This window comes from Dermochelys coriacea, chromosome 5, assembly GCF_009764565.3.
Source record: "Dermochelys coriacea isolate rDerCor1 chromosome 5, rDerCor1.pri.v4, whole genome shotgun sequence".
In the NCBI taxonomy this organism is placed as follows: domain Eukaryota; kingdom Metazoa; phylum Chordata; order Testudines; family Dermochelyidae; genus Dermochelys; species Dermochelys coriacea.
In genome coordinates, this window is record NC_050072.1 from 47,589,222 (window position 1) to 47,606,874 (window position 17,653).

Consider the following 17,653-nt stretch of genomic DNA (forward strand, 5'->3'; position numbering starts at 1 on the left):
AGTCACTGAATGAATGGAATTCTGAATAATGGAAGCTTTATGCTGCTCCCACTGAAGTCAGTAGGAAAAAACTTCAATGATTTCAATGGGAGCAAAAGCAGGTCCTCTTTCCATTAATTTTAATGATGATCCAGGAACTAAATTGTGTAGGGTATAAAATGACATCTCCTAACAAATATTATACCAGATGAAGTTTTGTGTCAGCCCAGCTGATTATTATAGTATTTTTATATATATATATATTTACTGATAAAAATTTAAATAACTAAATTCAACAGAAGCAGCTGATCAGAAACTAAAACCTGAAATATAGAACAGCAGCTAACATTACCCTACTCAGAATGGAGTTTTTCTATAATGGTTAGCAAGCTTTAAATGGACTGATTTGGGACTGATCTAGGGAGAGTTATTACTTGTGGGAGCCAGAAGGTGTCTGCCCATACAACCTTCATTGACTCTCATTTGGATATGCATTATGATACAGTCTTTAATTACATGATCACAAACTATTTTTTCCACAGATCGCCTGCCTTATTTAGTGCAAAGGATGGAGCTGTTCTGGATATAAAATCAAGATTGTGTAGTAAAGAAGGTTAAAGAAGGCTCTTAGCACTAAAATCCCCTGCTTCATTTGTTGCAGAAGTTACGTGGTGTATAGTAAATGAGGCAGGGGATGGTCTCTTGATTAAGGAGGTTAAATGATTCTACACTCACCTCTGCCAGAGTCCCTGTGTGATGCTAAACAAATTACTTAAAACAAACTTTTCACAGGTAGTCACTAATTTTTGTTCCTCATTTTCTGGGATCCTGACTTGAGACCCTGGGATCTGATTTGCAGCAGTGCCGAGTGCCCACAGCTGCAACCAAAGTCAATGAGAGCTGTGCCACAAACAAAAAGTGCTACATAATGCTCCTCCTCCTCTAGTATACAGAGGTCAGAGTTCAATGTCCAGGTTCCATAACCAAAGGTGTGCTCCTGTATCAAGGGATGCTAGGCATTGCAAATCGCCCTCCACCATATGAGTTACTATCAGCAGCACAGCTCCACAACCACAACGTGGGGAGGAAACCAGGCCAAGCTGGTGCATAGTGTTGCTGGACAAGCCAGAGAATAGCTTATTGAGTCTTGTCCAGGATCTATGATCACGTGACAAGGAGGCAGGTGCATTGATTGACTCCTGAATTTCCTTAGTGTGTTTGACTCTTCTCAATACCATGACTAGCATCGACTTACGGAGCGGTGCACTGTGGGTAGTTATCCCACAGTTCCCGCAGTCTCTGCTGCCCATTGGAATTCTGGGTTAAGCTCCCAATGCCTGATGGGGCAAAAACATTGTCGCAGGTGGTTTTGGGTACGTCATCAGTCACCCCTCCCTCTCTCCTTCCGTGAAAGCAACAACAAACAATCGTTTCGCACCTTTTTTCCTGGGTTACCCGTGCAGACGCCATACCACGGCAAGCATGGAGCCTGCTCAGCTCACCACTGCTGTTGTGAGCATTGTAAACACCTCGCACATTATCCTGGAGTATGTGCAGAATCGGGCTAAGAGACGCCAGCATGAGGACGATTGTGATGAGGACATGGACACAGACGTTCCTGAAAGCATAGGCTGTGGCAATTGGAACATCATGGCGGCAGTGGGGCTGGTTGACACAGTGGAACGCTGATTATGGACCTGGCAAAGAAGCACAGACTGGTGGGACTGCATAGTGTTGCAGGTATGGAATGATTCACAGTGGCTGAGAAACTTTTGCATGTGTAAGGCAACTTTCCTTGAACTTTGTGAGTGCTACATAATGCTCCTCCTCCTCTATCTTGGCACCAGCCCACCTTGCCAACCATACGTAAACCGCATGGGGTACTTCTCAATGGTGCTGCAAGCACTGGTGGATCACAAGGGATGTTTCACCAACATCAACATGGGATGGCCGGGAAAGGTGCATGACACTCACATTTTTAGGAACTCCAGGCTGTTTGAGCAGCTGCAAGAAGGGACTTACTTCCCAGACCAGAAAATTACCGTTGGAGATGTTGAAATGCCAATAGTTATCCTTGGGGACTCAGCCTACCCCTTGCTCCCATGGCTCATGAAGCCGTACACAGGCAGCCTGGACAGTAGTGAGGAGCAGTTCAACGATAGGCTGAACAAGTGCAGAATGGTGATAGAATGTGCCTTTGAATGTTTAAAAGCTCGCTGGTGCTGTTTTCTGACTAGGTTAGACCTCAGCGCAATCAACATTCCCATTGTTATTGCTGCCTGCTGTGTGCTCCATAATATCTGTAAGAGTAAGGGGGAGACGTTTATGGCGTGGTGGGAGGTTGAGGCAAATCACCTAGCAGCCAATTTTGAGCAGCCAGACACCAGGATGATTAGAAGAGCACAGCTAGGCGCGCTACACATCAGAGAGGCTTTGAAAACCAGTTTCGTGACTGGCCAGGCTATGGTCTGACAAGTCGTGTGTGTTTCTCCTTGCTGCAAACCCGCTGTCTTTGTTGATTTTAATTCCCTATAGCCAACCACCCACCCCCCTTCGATCTCAGCTGGCAAAGGAAATAAAGTAACTATTGTTTTGAAACCATACACATTCTTTCTTTATTAAATAAAAAAAAAAGTGAGATAACTGACAAGGTAGCCCAGGTGAGGTGGGGTGCAGGAGGAGGGAAGGACAAGGCCACATTGCTTATTGTAGCCACACTACAAATCAAAAGTGTTTGAATGACAGCCTTCTGTGGCTTCGGCCATCCTCTGGAGTGGAGTTGCTAAGTGCCCGGAGCCTCTCCTCCCTTTCCCCCTCTCCCCTCCATGTTCTTGGGTGACTGGATGAGGAGTATATGGAAATTGGGGAGGAGGGCAGGCGGTTATACAATGGATGCATCAGGGGTCTGTGCTCATGTTGGTTTTCCTACTGTTCCAACAGACACTTTATCGTGTCCGTTTGCTCCCCCATTAGCCTCAGCATCGCCTCCTGCCTCTGCTTTTCATGCTCACTCATGCTTTCCTGGCCTCTGCCACCGAATGCCTCCATGCATTAAGCTGTGCCCTATCAGTGCAGGAGGACTGCATGAGCTTGGAAAACATGTCATCGCAAATGTGTTTTTTTCGCCTTCTAATTTACGATAACCTCAGGGATGGAGATGATAGGGGGCGTATACAAACATGTGCACCTGGGGGGAGATTAAAAGGGAGAGTAAAATTTAAGATGATACATTTCTGAGAACAAAAGGGAGGCTCTTTCACAGTGAATCAAGCAATTCACAGCAGACGTACTTTAGGTACAAGGTCGCATTTTGCCTTGAGTGCCTGCTGGTATGGTGAGACATTACAAATGGCTGGACAACAGAATTTGATTTCCAGGCAGCCATTGTAAGCCTTTTGGTGCACGCGGTTGGCTTCTGATGCCTTCATAATATGTGGGAATAGTTTCAAACTGCAGCGCCTTCCTTTCCCATACCAAGCAATGCCGGTTGGGTTTCACATTTAAAAGGAGGGTCTGCGGTTTTCAGGTGGATGTGCAGCACGCACCTCCCCGCACCTGACCGCGTGGCTATTCTCTGGGATGATCCCTTTTAGCCAAGCACAAACGACCCAGCATGAATGGGGTCCTTTTACTGTTCCCTTACAAAAAATCCCGTATTTCAACCAGGTGACCATGAATGATGTCATTCTCTCCTGAGGCTAACACAGAAAAATAAAGACCGAATGTTGCTTGAATGTGACCAAAACCCAGGACCATTCGCTGCCATGCTTTGTGCTGCAGTGATTCCAGACTACTTGCTACTGGCTTGCTGTAGTAAAGTATCCTACCGTGGAGGATGAAATAAGGCAGCCCTCCCCAGAAACCTTCTGCAAAGGCTTTCAGAGTACCTCCACGAGAGCTCCATGGAGATGTCCCTGGAGGATTCCCGCTCCATTCCCAGATACGTTAACAGACTTTTCCAGTTGCTGTACTGGCCACAAATGCATGCCAATTCTTCAGGGCAAATCAAACACTAAACACTATTGCTTTTAAACCCTGTACTGTAGTTACAAATGTGCACTCACCAGAGCTGCTTTCTCTGGCTTCAGGGTCGGGGATCCTGGCTTGGGAGGGTATTGGCTTCAGGATGATGAAAAGGTCCTGGCTGCCGGGGAGAACGGATTCACCGCTTGCCTGCTGCGCATTCTCCTCCTCCTCCTCCACAAAATCCTCCTCTCTGTTGCGTAAGACTCCCCCCTTTCAGGTGTCCATGGACAGTGGTAGGATCCCCCTCTAGAATGCCATGCAGCTGATCATAGAAGCAGCATGTATGGGGCTCTGACCCGGAGCAACCATTTGCCTCCTTTGTCTATTGCTAGGCTTGCCTGAGCTTCTTCACTTCCACGCGACACTGCAGTGTGTCCCTGTTGTAGCCTCTGTCCACCATGCGCTGTGCGATTTTGGCATATATATTAGCATTTCTTCTTTTTGAGCGGAGTTCGACCTGCACAGATTCTTCTCCCCATACAGCAATCAAAACCAGTGTCTCTGTTTCGGTCCATGCTGGAGCTCGTTTGCAATTCCGGGGGGACTGCATGGTCACCTGTGCTGCTGAGCTCACCATGCTGACCAAACAGGAAATTAAATTCAAAACTTTCCGAGGCTTTTCCTGTGTATCTGGCTAGTGCATTGGAGTTCAAAGTGCTGTCCAGAGCAGTCACATTGGAGCACCCTGGGATAGCTCCCAGAGTCCAATACCGTTGAATTGTATCTGCACTATCCCAAATTTAACCTAGCAACGTCTATTTTAGCACTACTCCCCTCGCTGGGGAGGAGTACAGAATTCGATTTTAAGAGCCTTTTAGGTCGATGGAACAGGGTTGGTTGTGTAGACGCATTCATTTTAAAATCGACCTAACGCGGCTAAATTCGAACCAACCCCGTAGTGTAGACCAGGGCCTAGTATCCTCCAGCAAGTCCTAGTGTCCTTGCCAAGACAGTCCCAGTTTCTGCTATTTACCAGATCTAACTTCCCTTTCCTTTCACCTGCAAGACTCTCAAGCCCCAGTCTCCTCCCCCAAGGCAACTTGTCTCAGTTTACTCCTCCTGTCCTCCCACCAGTCTGGCTCTTGTTATCTCTGCATTTGAATCAGACAGCTGCCTGGGTGCTAGCGGTAGGTTCACTGAGAACGCATGGAAAACAGTCTCCTTGCACTGAGTTCAGGTGCCAACACCTGGCACAGCCTGCAGTAGCCCAAAGCTGCAATTGCAAGGAAAGGGTGCAGCATGCCCTGGGCAGATGCAATCTTCAGGAAGCATAGCTGTGATGTTCTAAAATGCCTCTATTGAACATGTGCAAACTGATTTTTTTAAAGGCTTACAACTTGGCCAAATTTGGGCAGATTTTCACAAGGATGGCACAAGGCACAGCACATCCTTGACACAAAAGCAATGTCATTTCCATATTTCAACAGAGCTTTTCAAAGAAAAGGTTACCAGAATAGTTAGTTAGGCCTGGTCTACACTACAAAGTTAGGTTGACATAAGCGGTGTAGGTCGATTTAATAATGGATGTGTCTACACTGCCGAGTCCCTTCTGCCAACCTAAGTGGCCTGTAAAGTCGACTTGTGTACTCCACCTCCGCGAAAGGCATAGCGCTTGATTTGACGTCCACGGGTCGACATGGGGATAGTGTAGACACTGCATTGTGTAATTAGAATGAATTGGCCTCCAGTAGGTGTCCCACAGTGCTTTGCTGTGACCGGTCTGGAGAGCACTTTCAACTCCACTGCAAGTCAGCCAGGTACACTGGAAACAACCACTCCACTGTTAAAGCCCCAGGAATGTTTGAATTTTCACTTTCTGTTTGATCAGCTTGGAGAGCTTGTCAGCACGGAGTACACAAGTGTGGAGAGCTCGTCAGTATGGAGACCAGGCCATAAACGTGCTCCAGCATGGAGTACACAGGAGGTGCTGGATCTTATTGCTGTGTGGGGGAGAAGAGTCGGTGCAGGCAGAGCTCTGATCCAGCAGAGCTCTGATCTGACATCTATGGCAGAATCGTGTGGGGCATGAGAGAGAAGGGCTACACCAGGGACATGCAGCAGTGCTGTGTGAAAATAAAGGCGCTTCAGTAAGAGTACCAGAAGGGAGGTGAACAGTCATTCTGGTTCTGCCCCACAGACATGCCACTTTTATGAGGAGCTGCGTGAGATTCTCAGCGGTGACCCCACCACTAACGCTCCATGGATACCTCCCAGGAGCCCCGGGCGACCTTGAGCAACAAGAAGAAGGACATTGTTGAAGAGGAGGAGGAGGAGGAGGAGGAGGAGAATGCGAGGCAGGCAAGAGGAGGATCCAGTTTCCCTGACAGCCAAGAACTGTTTTTAACCCTGAAGCCCATCCCCTCACAGGACCAGTTGATGGCGGAGTGTGATGCCGGGGGAGGCACCTCTAGTGAGTACGCATTTCCAATCAAACTGTAGGGGTTACATGCTATTATTTGTAATGTTTAATCTGAACAAAAAAGTAGGTGTAGTGGGTATCAGTGGCCACTCCAGCTACGCAGAGGGTGCTCTCCAAAAAAGACTATTTATGTGCACAGGGATGGCCCTGGAATCCTCCATGGAGATCTCTAGGAAGCTTTCTTGGAGGTACTCTGAAATCCTTTGCAGAAGGTTTCTGAGAAGGGCTGCCTTATTTCTTCCACCACGGTAGAAGTCTTTCCCCCACCACTCCAGTATTAACTCTTCTGGCATCATTGCAGCACACAGCATTGCAGCATAAGGACCAGGTCTGCACCCAAACATTCGCAGCTTCTGCTCCCTTGCTGTCTCTGTTACCCTCAAGAGAGTGATGATATCGCATGTGGTCACCTAGGTGAAACGGGGGAAGTTTTAAATGTTAGCCCTTAAACCGCAAGCAATTCAACAAATAATCCACCCCTGTTTGGTGAAATCTGCGTCACACAACCACACTTTCCCAAGCGTGCCATTGTTGTGGTTGGAAGGGGTCACCATGTATTGAAGCCAACATTTAAAAAAAAGGGGGGAGCTTCCTGTTTGTCTCTCTTCCCCCCAATCCTGTGCTGCTTTTGTAAAAAACAAATTATTTGGGTGGGCTTTACACTGGTGCCTGTCCTCAAGCACCAACCAGGTTGCTATGGTGGTCCCAAGCATCCAGGTTGCTTGGGATCACTGGTTGCAGCTTCAGAAAAAAGGGTTTTTTTCTGAAGCTGCAACCAGTGATCCCAAGGATCTCTTCACAGAAGCTGCAGCACAGGACCTCTCGCCCATGCCTCGTGGCCTTACTCACCATGGCTGGAGCAGCAAATCGACTCTTGTGGTAGCCAGCAGTTGTGATTACGTTGTGGCTTGCAGGGAAGTGCATTGAGAGGGGTTTTTTTTATAAAAAGAATTAACCTTGCCCTAGAAACAATGTATGCACTGTCAATGCTATCCTTGCGCTTTGCATTCTTTGCAGCTGAAACCTTCTCTGTCGGCGCATCCTCCACACTGGGACAGAGACTTTCCCAGATTAGAAGGCGGAAAAAGAAGATTTGGGAGGACATGTTCAATGCGTTAATGCATGCCTCTGAGAGTGACAAGATGGAGCTCAGCGCATGGGGGATTACACTGTCCAACAACTTGCATAAGGACAGGGAGGACAGGAGAACATGCAAGTAACAAGAGCATGCCATGCAGGAAGAGATGCTGCGGATTATGAGGGAGCAGTCAGACATGTTGAGCAGGACCGGATTAATTTTGTGTGGGCCCAGCCTGCACATTCCCCTGGGGAATGATTGTAAAAGGGGCTGGGGGCAAAAGCATAGTGGGGCAGGAGCTAGGGTTGGTCCATGGAGCAAGGGAGGGGCCAGGGGTAAACTGCAAGAGCAGCAGGGCTGAGGAGGGGTTAAACAGGATCCCCATCCCCCCACCCCTGCCCACATAGAGCAGGTACCTACCTCGTTCTAGCCCATTCTCTTTATCTCTCTCTGCACTGAGCTGCCCCTCCTCCCGCAGCAGCAGGACAGGTTCTCTTCTAGCCCCCTGGGGTGGGTGTTGGGAGTGGGAGGAGCGGAAGTTAATGTGGTTACTCCTATAACTGGACTTTTAGTTTCCAGTCCACACTGCTAACTGGACACTCAATCCCATTTGCTACTGGAGTTTCCAGTCTAAAACTGGATATCTGGCAATGGGGCTGCCAGAAAAGCCTGAGGGGTGGGAGGGAGGGGCAAGCAATCATTTTTAAAAGTGAGAGGGCTAAGCCTTAATGCGGAGGGGGGGCAAGTGGTGGGTGAGCTTGGGAGTGGAGAGGAGCTAGTGGGCTGGGCCATGTCTGCTGTACTGCCCACGTAGGCTGGAGACGGTGGGGATCAGCTGACACAGTATCCCCAGCCCAGGTGACGCGACAGCCAGTGGTAGATTGAGAGTTAATGGGGCCCCCTGGCCCTGTGCTCTGCTTCATTTTTGGGGCCCCTCCTTGGGACCCAGCCAAGAAAAAGAACATTGTCTCTTATCTCCCGTTGCCCCTGTTTTTCATTCTTTTTTTTCTTCATCCTCATCCTAAAAGTCAATGAAACTAAAGTGAGGTACCTTGATTATTCTTGTAATGTAACTTATTTTTCCACAGGTCACTTGAAAATCATGGAGGGTCTCGATGGACCACTTAATGATCTTTCCAAATATTGTAAAAAAACATTGGGGTGCGGGGTCTGGCCAGGAGCTAGGGTGAGGGAGGGGGCTCAGGGTTGGGCAGGATGTTGGGGTGTGGAGCGTTAACCTGGGGCAGCTCCTTTTTGGTGCAAGGAGTGAAGGTGGGGATGGGGGGGTGCAGGAGCTCCCATTTAGTGCTCAGGATGGGGGTGGGGGGGTGCAGGAGTCAGGGCAGGGGGCTAGGGGGTGTTTGGGGTGTAGGGGTCAGGGCAGGGGGCTGGGGGTATGTGAAGGAGTCAGAGTGGGCAGAGGGCTGGGGGTGTGGGCTGGGGTCGTGGGGGTGCTCACGGCAGGGGGCTGGAGGGGGTATGCCCTGATTCCAGCCCTTTCCCCAAGGCCCTGCCCCTGCCTCTTCTCCTCCTTTCCCCAACCCCAGAGCAGCGAGCGCGCTGAGGCTCCTCTCCTCCCACTCCCTCCTGCCAGCAAACAGCTGATTGGAGGCAGGGAGAGGGGGAGGGGAGGGAACGTAGCACCTTCTGGGGAAGAGGTGGGAGAGGAGTTTGGCTGCCGGCAGAACCTGCCCTGGTGCAGCAGGAGCCCCAGGAGCTTCTGCCCCTGCAGGAGAGAGAGGGTTGGGGGCAGAGAAGAGCGGGCCGGGGCCCCTTTGGATTGTGGACATGGCGCCGGTGGCCCCATGGTAACTCCGGTACTGATGTTGAAGTGTCCGGTTGAGGTTCAAGAAAGTCAGCTGGATGCGAGAGTTCCTCTGCAGCCTATACTGAACCTGCTGCCATCATTGCCAAGTTCCACATCCTCCTCTCCCAAACATCCTAGGATGGGGGGCAGTGGTGCTGGAATATTTTTAGTAGTGGGGGTGCTGAAAGCCAGCCCCCTTATCGCTGTCCTCCTCCCCACCAGAGCTGAGGCTGGAAGAGGGCTGCATCTCCGGGATTGAGGGACCCAGAGAGAGGTACGATGGCCGAGGCTGTGGCTACAGCTGGGGGCGGGTGTGGTGGTAGGGTCCAGCAGCCGGGACCCCACGTGCGGGGCCAGGGGCCGGGCCCCAGGAGCAGAGGCCTGGGAGTAGAGGGTGGCGGCCAGGCACAGGGCCAGTGGCTGGGGTGTGGGGCTGGTGTCTGGGATCTGAGCCCCAGGCACAGAGCCAGCGGCAGGGGAGCAGGTTGTAGTATTGGCCCCCGGGACCTGAATCGAGGAGTGGAGCCCTGGGCGTGGGGCCAGTGGACTCGCAAAAAACCTGGGGGTGCTGCAGCATGCCCCACACCCTTACTTTCTGCACCTATGATTGGGGGGGCCGGGGGAGTCCAGTATCCCTTGCACTCAACTCCAGGGGAGGGCACAAGGACCGGAAAGCACACATTCCCACACCTTTGATTGTTAGTGCAGTGCAATTGTAAGCAAGCTGTCTTTGCTCCCCCGCATCCCCTGCCAGTGTTATCAGCCCCAGGTTATCTTACTTTTCTTTGCTGTCTCTCTGTGTTTATGAGCATAATAAAACTTAACAGCTCTTTATTTATTCAGCACACTGTGGTCAGTGGGGGTGGTGTTTACAGGGGAGAAATTGCAATGAAGGGGACAGCTTGGTAAGGAACAACACAGATAAGTGTCATACATAGGTGCTGATTCTGTGGGTGATCTGGGGCTGGAGCACTCACGGGGTAAAAATAGTGGGTGTTGAGCACTCACCAGCAGCCCCCCATCAGCTCTCCCCCCCTCCAGCACTTCCCGTCTGCCGGCGGGCCCTACGGATCAGCACCTCCCCATGCCTCCTGCCTGCTGTGAACACCTGTTTTGCGGCATGCAGGAGGCTGCGGGGGGAAGGGAAGTAGCAAGGATGTGGCACGCTCAAGGGAGGGGGCAGAACTGGGCAGGAAGAGGTGGGATGGGGGTGGGCCTTGGGAAAGGGGTGGAGTGGGGGCAGGGCCTGGGACAGTGCCAGGGGGTCGAGCACCCCCCAGCCCTTTGGAAAGTCGGCACTTGTGGTGTCACATTACTGTGGGTTGTTGCTGAAACTGTTTTTCAAAGCTTCACAGAGATGCTTTGACCTTCAATGTGCTCTTCTTATTGCCCTGGTGTCTGGCTGCTCAAAATTGGCTGCCAGGCAATCTGCCTCAATTCCCCACCCTGCTTGCAGCTTTCTGAACAGACTGGAGTTCCTAAAGATGCGCGCGTCATGTACTTTTCCTGACCATTCCATGTTGATGTTGGTAAAACAGCCCCTGTGATCCACCAGTGCTTGCAACACCATTGAGAAGTACCCCTTCCAGTTTATAAAAAGAAAAGGAGTACTTGTGGCACCTTAGAGACTAACAAATTTATTAGAGCATTCCAGTTTATGTATTCTTTGGCAAGGTGCTCTGATACCAAGATAGGGATGTGCATTCTGTCTATAGTCCCTCTGTAGTTAGGGAACCCCATCGCGGCAAAATCATTCACTATGTCATCCACATTGCCCAGAGTCACTACCTTTCTTAACAGAAGTCTGTAAATGGCCCTGCAAACTTGGATCACAACAGACCGCACGGTAGATTTACCCCCTCCAGATTGATTCCCCATTGACAGGTAGCAGTCTGGTGTTGCAAGCGTCCACAGAGCTATCGCCACTCACTTCTTCACTGTTAGAGCAGCTCTTGTTTTAGTATTGCTGAGCTTCAGGGCTGGGGAAAGCTCTTCACCCAGTTCCATGAAAGTGGCCTTACACATTCAGAAGTTCTGCAGCCACTGCTTGTCATCCCATAGCTGCATAACTATGCAGTCCTACCAGTCAGTGTTTGTTTCCCGGGCCCAGAAGCAGCGCTCCACCATGTCAAGGTGATGTGTGACTGTTGCCAGCAACTGCGAATTGCTTCACTTCATGGCTTCCAGCAGGGCTACTTGCATGGTATCCCATTGTTCCGCGCGGTGGCTCCTGTTTCGGCTGAGTAAATACTGCAGGGTAAGTTGCAAGGTGTTTGTAATGCTCACAACAACAGTGTACAGCTGAGTGGGGTCCATACTTATCGTACTATGGTGTCTGTGCGGGTAACCTCGGCTTTAAATCCTAGTCAAGAAAGGCTATAGAGTTCAGAGAGATTTGTTCATCATGAGAGACTAATCCATTTAATTCTAGCAGGAGCAATGTAAAAAAACCCCAAAACTCTGCCTTTCACTAACCATCAAAACAGATTTCAGAGTAGCAGCCGTGTTAGTCTGTATTTGCAAAAAAGAAAAGGAGTACTTGTGGCACCTTAGAGACTAACAAATTTATTTGAGCATAAGTAGCTCACGAAAGCTTATGCTCAAATAAATTTGTTAGTCTCTAAGGTGCATCAAAACAGAGTATTTCTCTTACAAAATAATCGTTGCAAGGAGTACTGGGTCAGCTGAACTGGAAACATAAAGAACTGAACCACCAGAGTGGTGTTCAGACAACCACCCTCCTATTTGATTAATTACTGGAGAATTAGTCTGTTGGCTCTCATTTTCACTGGTTGAGTTTGATACCTTTAATATACTACAAGTCTCATAAGCCTTTATGACCCTCTTCAGACCTCAGTAAAGTTCTGTGCTAAAATTTAAGTCAAACAGCCTCTCCTGGAGACTGTGTTGGTCTCAGGGTAGTGGTAAAAGAAATAGAGATTGACAAGATGAGACTCAGGAATATTATCAGTTTGTGGATTTTTTCTAGCTTTACATAATTGTTAAAAGAAATAATTAAAATATTTGGGATTGTTTTCTAAAACAAAATCTGTATTTGAATAGTCTCATTGGTTCACAGCTCAAAGGAAAGGAAAACTTGGGGTACATGTGACAAACCATCAACCCCAGTTGCCTTCATGGGATGGAACAAGAGGATTCCAACTCTGAAACATCTACACTGCGCAGCTTTTAGCAACACAGCTGTGCCACTGCACTAAAAGTCATGCAGTGTAACCCCTGTTTGTTGGAGCTTTCCCACCAACAAAAAACGTCCACCCGCAATGAGCGGTGATAGCTTGTCAGCAGGAGAGCACTCTTGCCAACAAAGTGCTGTTCACACAGCACTTGTCTTCAGCAAAACTTTTTGTGTTGGGGGTGGGGTGTTTTTTAACACCTCTGAATGACAAAAGTTTTATCTTTCACTTGCCAGTGTAGACAAAGCCTAAAGTAAAAGAAGCTGAATCTTCTGACCTCATTTCCTCATGGTTTATAAAATGAGTGCCATTAACAGCTTTATGTCACAGCTCTCTCCACTCCAAAGCTGTCTATTTATAATGCAAACAGGCTTGTAAAATTAACTAACCAACTGTTTTGTTTTCTTGTTTTCAATATCATTAAACTGACACGATAAACTCCAGGTGTTGCCTTTGGGCTAAATTCATCATTTCCTAACTGTTTTCAGTGGGTTTACATGGGGATCAATTTGGCCTATTATGTTGAAATACAATAATTCACCTACACTGCAGAACACTGGAAACTGATCAAGTGAAAAAGCTGGGGGGAGGGGAGGGGAAGAAAGTAGGAAGGGGAAGGGACTGGATTTAACTTGACCAGCATGCGCAAAAGTACATCTTGCCTTGTCTAAGGTGTTTATAGATTCATAGATTCATAGATACTAAGGTCAGAAGGGACCATTCTGATCATCTAGTCCGACCTCCTGCACAGCGCAGGCCACAGAACGTCACCCACCCACTCCTATGAAAAACCTCACCCATGTCTGAGCTATTGAAGTCCTTAAATCATGGTTCAAAATTTCAAGGAGCAGAGAAGCCTCCCTCCAGTCAACCATGCCCCATGCTACAGAGGAAGGCAAAAAAACCTCCAGGGCCTCTCCAATCTGCCCTGGAGGAAAATTCCTTCCCGACCCCAAATATGGCAATCAGCTAAACCCTGAGCACATGGGCAAGATTCACCAGCCAGATACCCAGGAAAGAATTTTCTATAGTAAATCAGATCCCATCCATCTAATATCCCATCTCAGGGGATTTGGCCTATTTACCCTGAATATTTAAAGATCAATTACTTACCAAAATCCCATTATCCCATCATACCATCTCCTCCATAAACTTATCGAGTAGAATCTTAAAACCAGATAGATCTTTTGCCCCCACTGCTTCCCTTGGAAGGTTATTCCAAAACTTCACTCCTCTGATGGTTAAAAACCTTCGTCTGATTTCAAGTCTAAACTTCCTGGTGGCCAGTTTATACCCATTTGTTCTTGTGTCCACATTGGTGCTGAGCTTAAATAATTCCTCTCCCTCTCCTATATTTATCCCTCTGATATATTTATAGAGAGCAATCATATCTCCCCTCAACCTTCCTTTAGTTAGGCTAAACAAGCCCAGCTCCTTAAGTCTCCTTTCATAAGACAAGTTTTCCATTCCTCGGATCATCCTAGTAGCTTGTTAGTTACATCCTAGTGTTTGTTAGTTCCAGCTACACAGAGCTAGCAAACATGTTCTAATAATACATCTTTCAATTCTAGCCCAGACAAAGCCTATGATAGTTATAGCAATGAATGAGAAATGTTAATATTTGATGGGTCAGAGATTAAAAGAAACTAGATTTTGTCCAAAGAGGAATGTCAAAGAATCATTATCAATTTTGAAACTATGCCAAGTATTCTGGGTACTAGAAGCTATTTGACTGGCTGCCGATGTCATATCTCCATCACTAATACCCAGTAAATGCTTGAGTCTGTCTAATCTATCTGTCCTTTTAAACTGCATTTGACAATTGCATGTCTAGGGATTTGAAGAGTATCTCTAGGCTGAGTTTTTAAAGTCACAGTAGCTTTATTTCAGAATATCAGGCATACATGCAACAATTGTTCAGAACTATGTTAATTTATAATTGACTGGTACTTAGATTTTCAGGTTGTTTCACCTAGTTTTTACGTTGTTGTAGCCATATTGGTCCCAGAATATTAGAGAGACAAGGCAGGTCTCATTCATTGGCAGAAGTTGGTCCAATAAAAGACCCGCCTTGTCTCTCTGTTACTTAGAGATTGTTAGCTCTTTGGGGCAAGAGCCACCTTTTTTTCCTGTATTTGTACAGCTCTTAGCACAATGGGGTCCTGGTTTATGACTTGGGCTTCTAGATGCTATAGTAATACAAACAACATCAATCAAGTTTAACTCTTGCAACAGTAAGAGGTGTTTTAATTAGAGAAGGGCTCGAGTGCAAAGTTTGGATTGAGGACCTGAAGTTTAAGTCCAAATTCCCTACAGATTCAGAAATGTTTGGCTCTGGTTGTTAGGCTTAGTTTGATGTAGCCCCATATTATTATTTGAATACAACCAGTTTATTCCCTCTTAAACTTTGTATTTTAGAATGACTCAACAGTGTCATAAATATTTGTAAGTAACAGTGAATGAGAATCAACTTGGCGAATCATACTGTTTACTTAGTTGTGTCCCTTTTTTCACCTTAATAAGACTGGCCATAATCCAAGTTTTATGAAACAGCAGTTTCTCCTTTCCATATCTGTGTTCCTTGGAGATTAGCAACTGTGTTATTATGACTAAAGTTGCTGTATGTCTTCATATTCTTGATTTATTATAGTTTGACCACATTTCCTGAGTAATCCTGGAAACTATTACTATCAAAACAAGCTACTTATTAACCTCTGACTATACATTTTGTTCCAAGCATTTTAGCTCATTGTTTAGCTGGGCTGCATACATTTTTGCCCATTCTTTCATGAAAGTTGCTTTTTCAGGGGCATTGGTGTAATGGATTGTTGTAAATATGTCAATTATTCTTATCTGATAGAGTAAAATATAGTTGAAGGAATTCTTTTTTTTAAAAAAACCACCCGTGTCTTTAAAGGCATACTCAGGGTTTGTCTACACTGGCACTTCGTCGGCAAAACTTTTCAGGGATGTTAAAAAAACACACTCCCAAACAACAAAAGTTTTACCAACGAGAAGCACCAGAGTGAACAGCGCTTTTTTGGCAGGAGCACTCTCCTGCCAACAAAGCTGCTGCTGCTCATGGGGAGTGGAAGTTTTTTGTCTGCAGGAGAGCGCTCTCCTGCCAACAAACAGCAGCTACACTGCATGCCTTTTAGCAGAACGGTGGTAGCGGCACAGCCGTGTCGCTAAAAGCCTTGTAGTGTAGCCGTAACCTAAATTGAATTCAGGTTAATGCCTTCAGCCAGGGACAATTGACTGTGAAATCCCTGATCCAATGCTCTTGGTGCTTTAGGCTGAGGCGGATACCTGTCAAACCAAAGGCACAGTTCAAATGCTGGAATCCAGCTTTGTCTCTATAGGGCTTGTCTACATGGGAACATTTAGGAAAATTAATCCAAATTAAATTTGAATTAAGGTAAACTGAATTAAGGCCACTTTAGTTCTGAATATGAGTCTCCACCCAGTGGTTTAAAATACTTTAACTAATCCACTTTAGATTTATACCTTTGGTGAATTCAGATTAATTTTCCCAAGTGTCCCTGTGAAGATAAGATAAGATCTTTTTCCTAAAATCTCCCACCACTTCTATAGTACTGCTAGAAGTGTTAGCATAGACCAGCCATTGCAGTCTTTATTTACTATCATCTTATCTCACCCTTCTCAGAACACATCTAGATGACACAGGACTTTACTTCACTGCAGTGTTGAGTTATTACTTGAATGTTTCACTCACCGAACTTAAGTTGTGTCCACACACAAAAACTCTTAATGCAAATTGCCTGGCTCATAAGAGTGTATAGGCTAAAGCCCTAGTTAGCACAACTGATCAGCTGCTAACACAACTACTGTGCAGTGTGGACACAGGTAGCTCATTTCAAGTGCTACTAATTCTCTAATGCCTTCCTACAATTCCTCACTGTGCCCAGAATGGACAAATTCTCCCACAATTCACTGGGAAAGAATTCAGCGAGCAACTCAGCTTACTGCAAAGCAAAGTACTATAGGATGTGCCAGTGGGTATGTCTCCGCTTTCAGCTGGAGGTATAACTTTCAAGGCAGGGAGACATACCTGTGCTAACTCTGAATGCAACAGCATGCAAAAAGGTCGTGTAGTTGCAGCAGCCCAAACAGCAGATGAAGCTAGTTGCTCCAAGTATGTACCTGTTCAAGACACTGGGGAGCTACTCTGCCACTTGTACTGCTTCAGCTACACTCTGTCCTTCACCAGAGCTAGCATGGGTAAGTCTCCTCAAGCTGGGATTTATATGTCCAGCTCGAAATGCAGACATACCCTAAGAGTGCCACAGGGCAACTTACATGTTATTGTGTGGCTGCTCTCACACAACTTATAGGCTAATTTGAAACAAGTAATTTCAATGTAGTTAACTTGAGTTAACTCTGCAGTGAAGACATACCCATAGATGTTAAAATGCCAGTGCCGCCACTGTTCCTGCAACTAGGAGATTTTAAGAAAAAGTTTAGCATGGACAAAGCCTGATTGAAAGAGGAAATTATGAAAAACTCCAAAGCTGAAGGTAGGATGATAGCAGATATGGAGGACAACAGCTGTTGTACAGAGGACTGAGACAATTCCATTGCCCCCACCACCCAGCTGACACATCTGATCAACCATAACAGTGAAATGCTAATAACATAGCCTAGAATGAGATGCCTGATATAATTAGTTTGGTTGCACCTTTCATTATTTATTTTGTTTTAATATGATCTGTGTGTCTCTAGCCTTAATAAATTCCGTTTTACGGCAATCCATGTGGTTATAAACTGTTTGGGAATTTCACACAGTACTCCCAGAGAGGAACAAGAGCCTTCAACCTAGTGAAAGTAGAGTGGCTGAAGCTTCTCTTGCTTGGAAGTCTTGATCAAAAAGCACAGAATAAGGAATCCTTTCATATAAGATGCAGGTCTGGCAGATACAGCAAAGCCCAGTGACTAAAGAAGTGAGATTAAGGGGACAAAGGTGTCAGCTGACCAGCATGCTTTACAGAAAAGTATTCTGGAAATCCCCTCCTTACTCAGAAGGGAAATGAAGAAGAGAGAAGAAAAGGTGTGTAGCCTTACTGAGTCAGTTTTTTCTTTCCCAGCCATTCCATCTGTCCTCACTATAACATCCATTGATTCACTAGCTC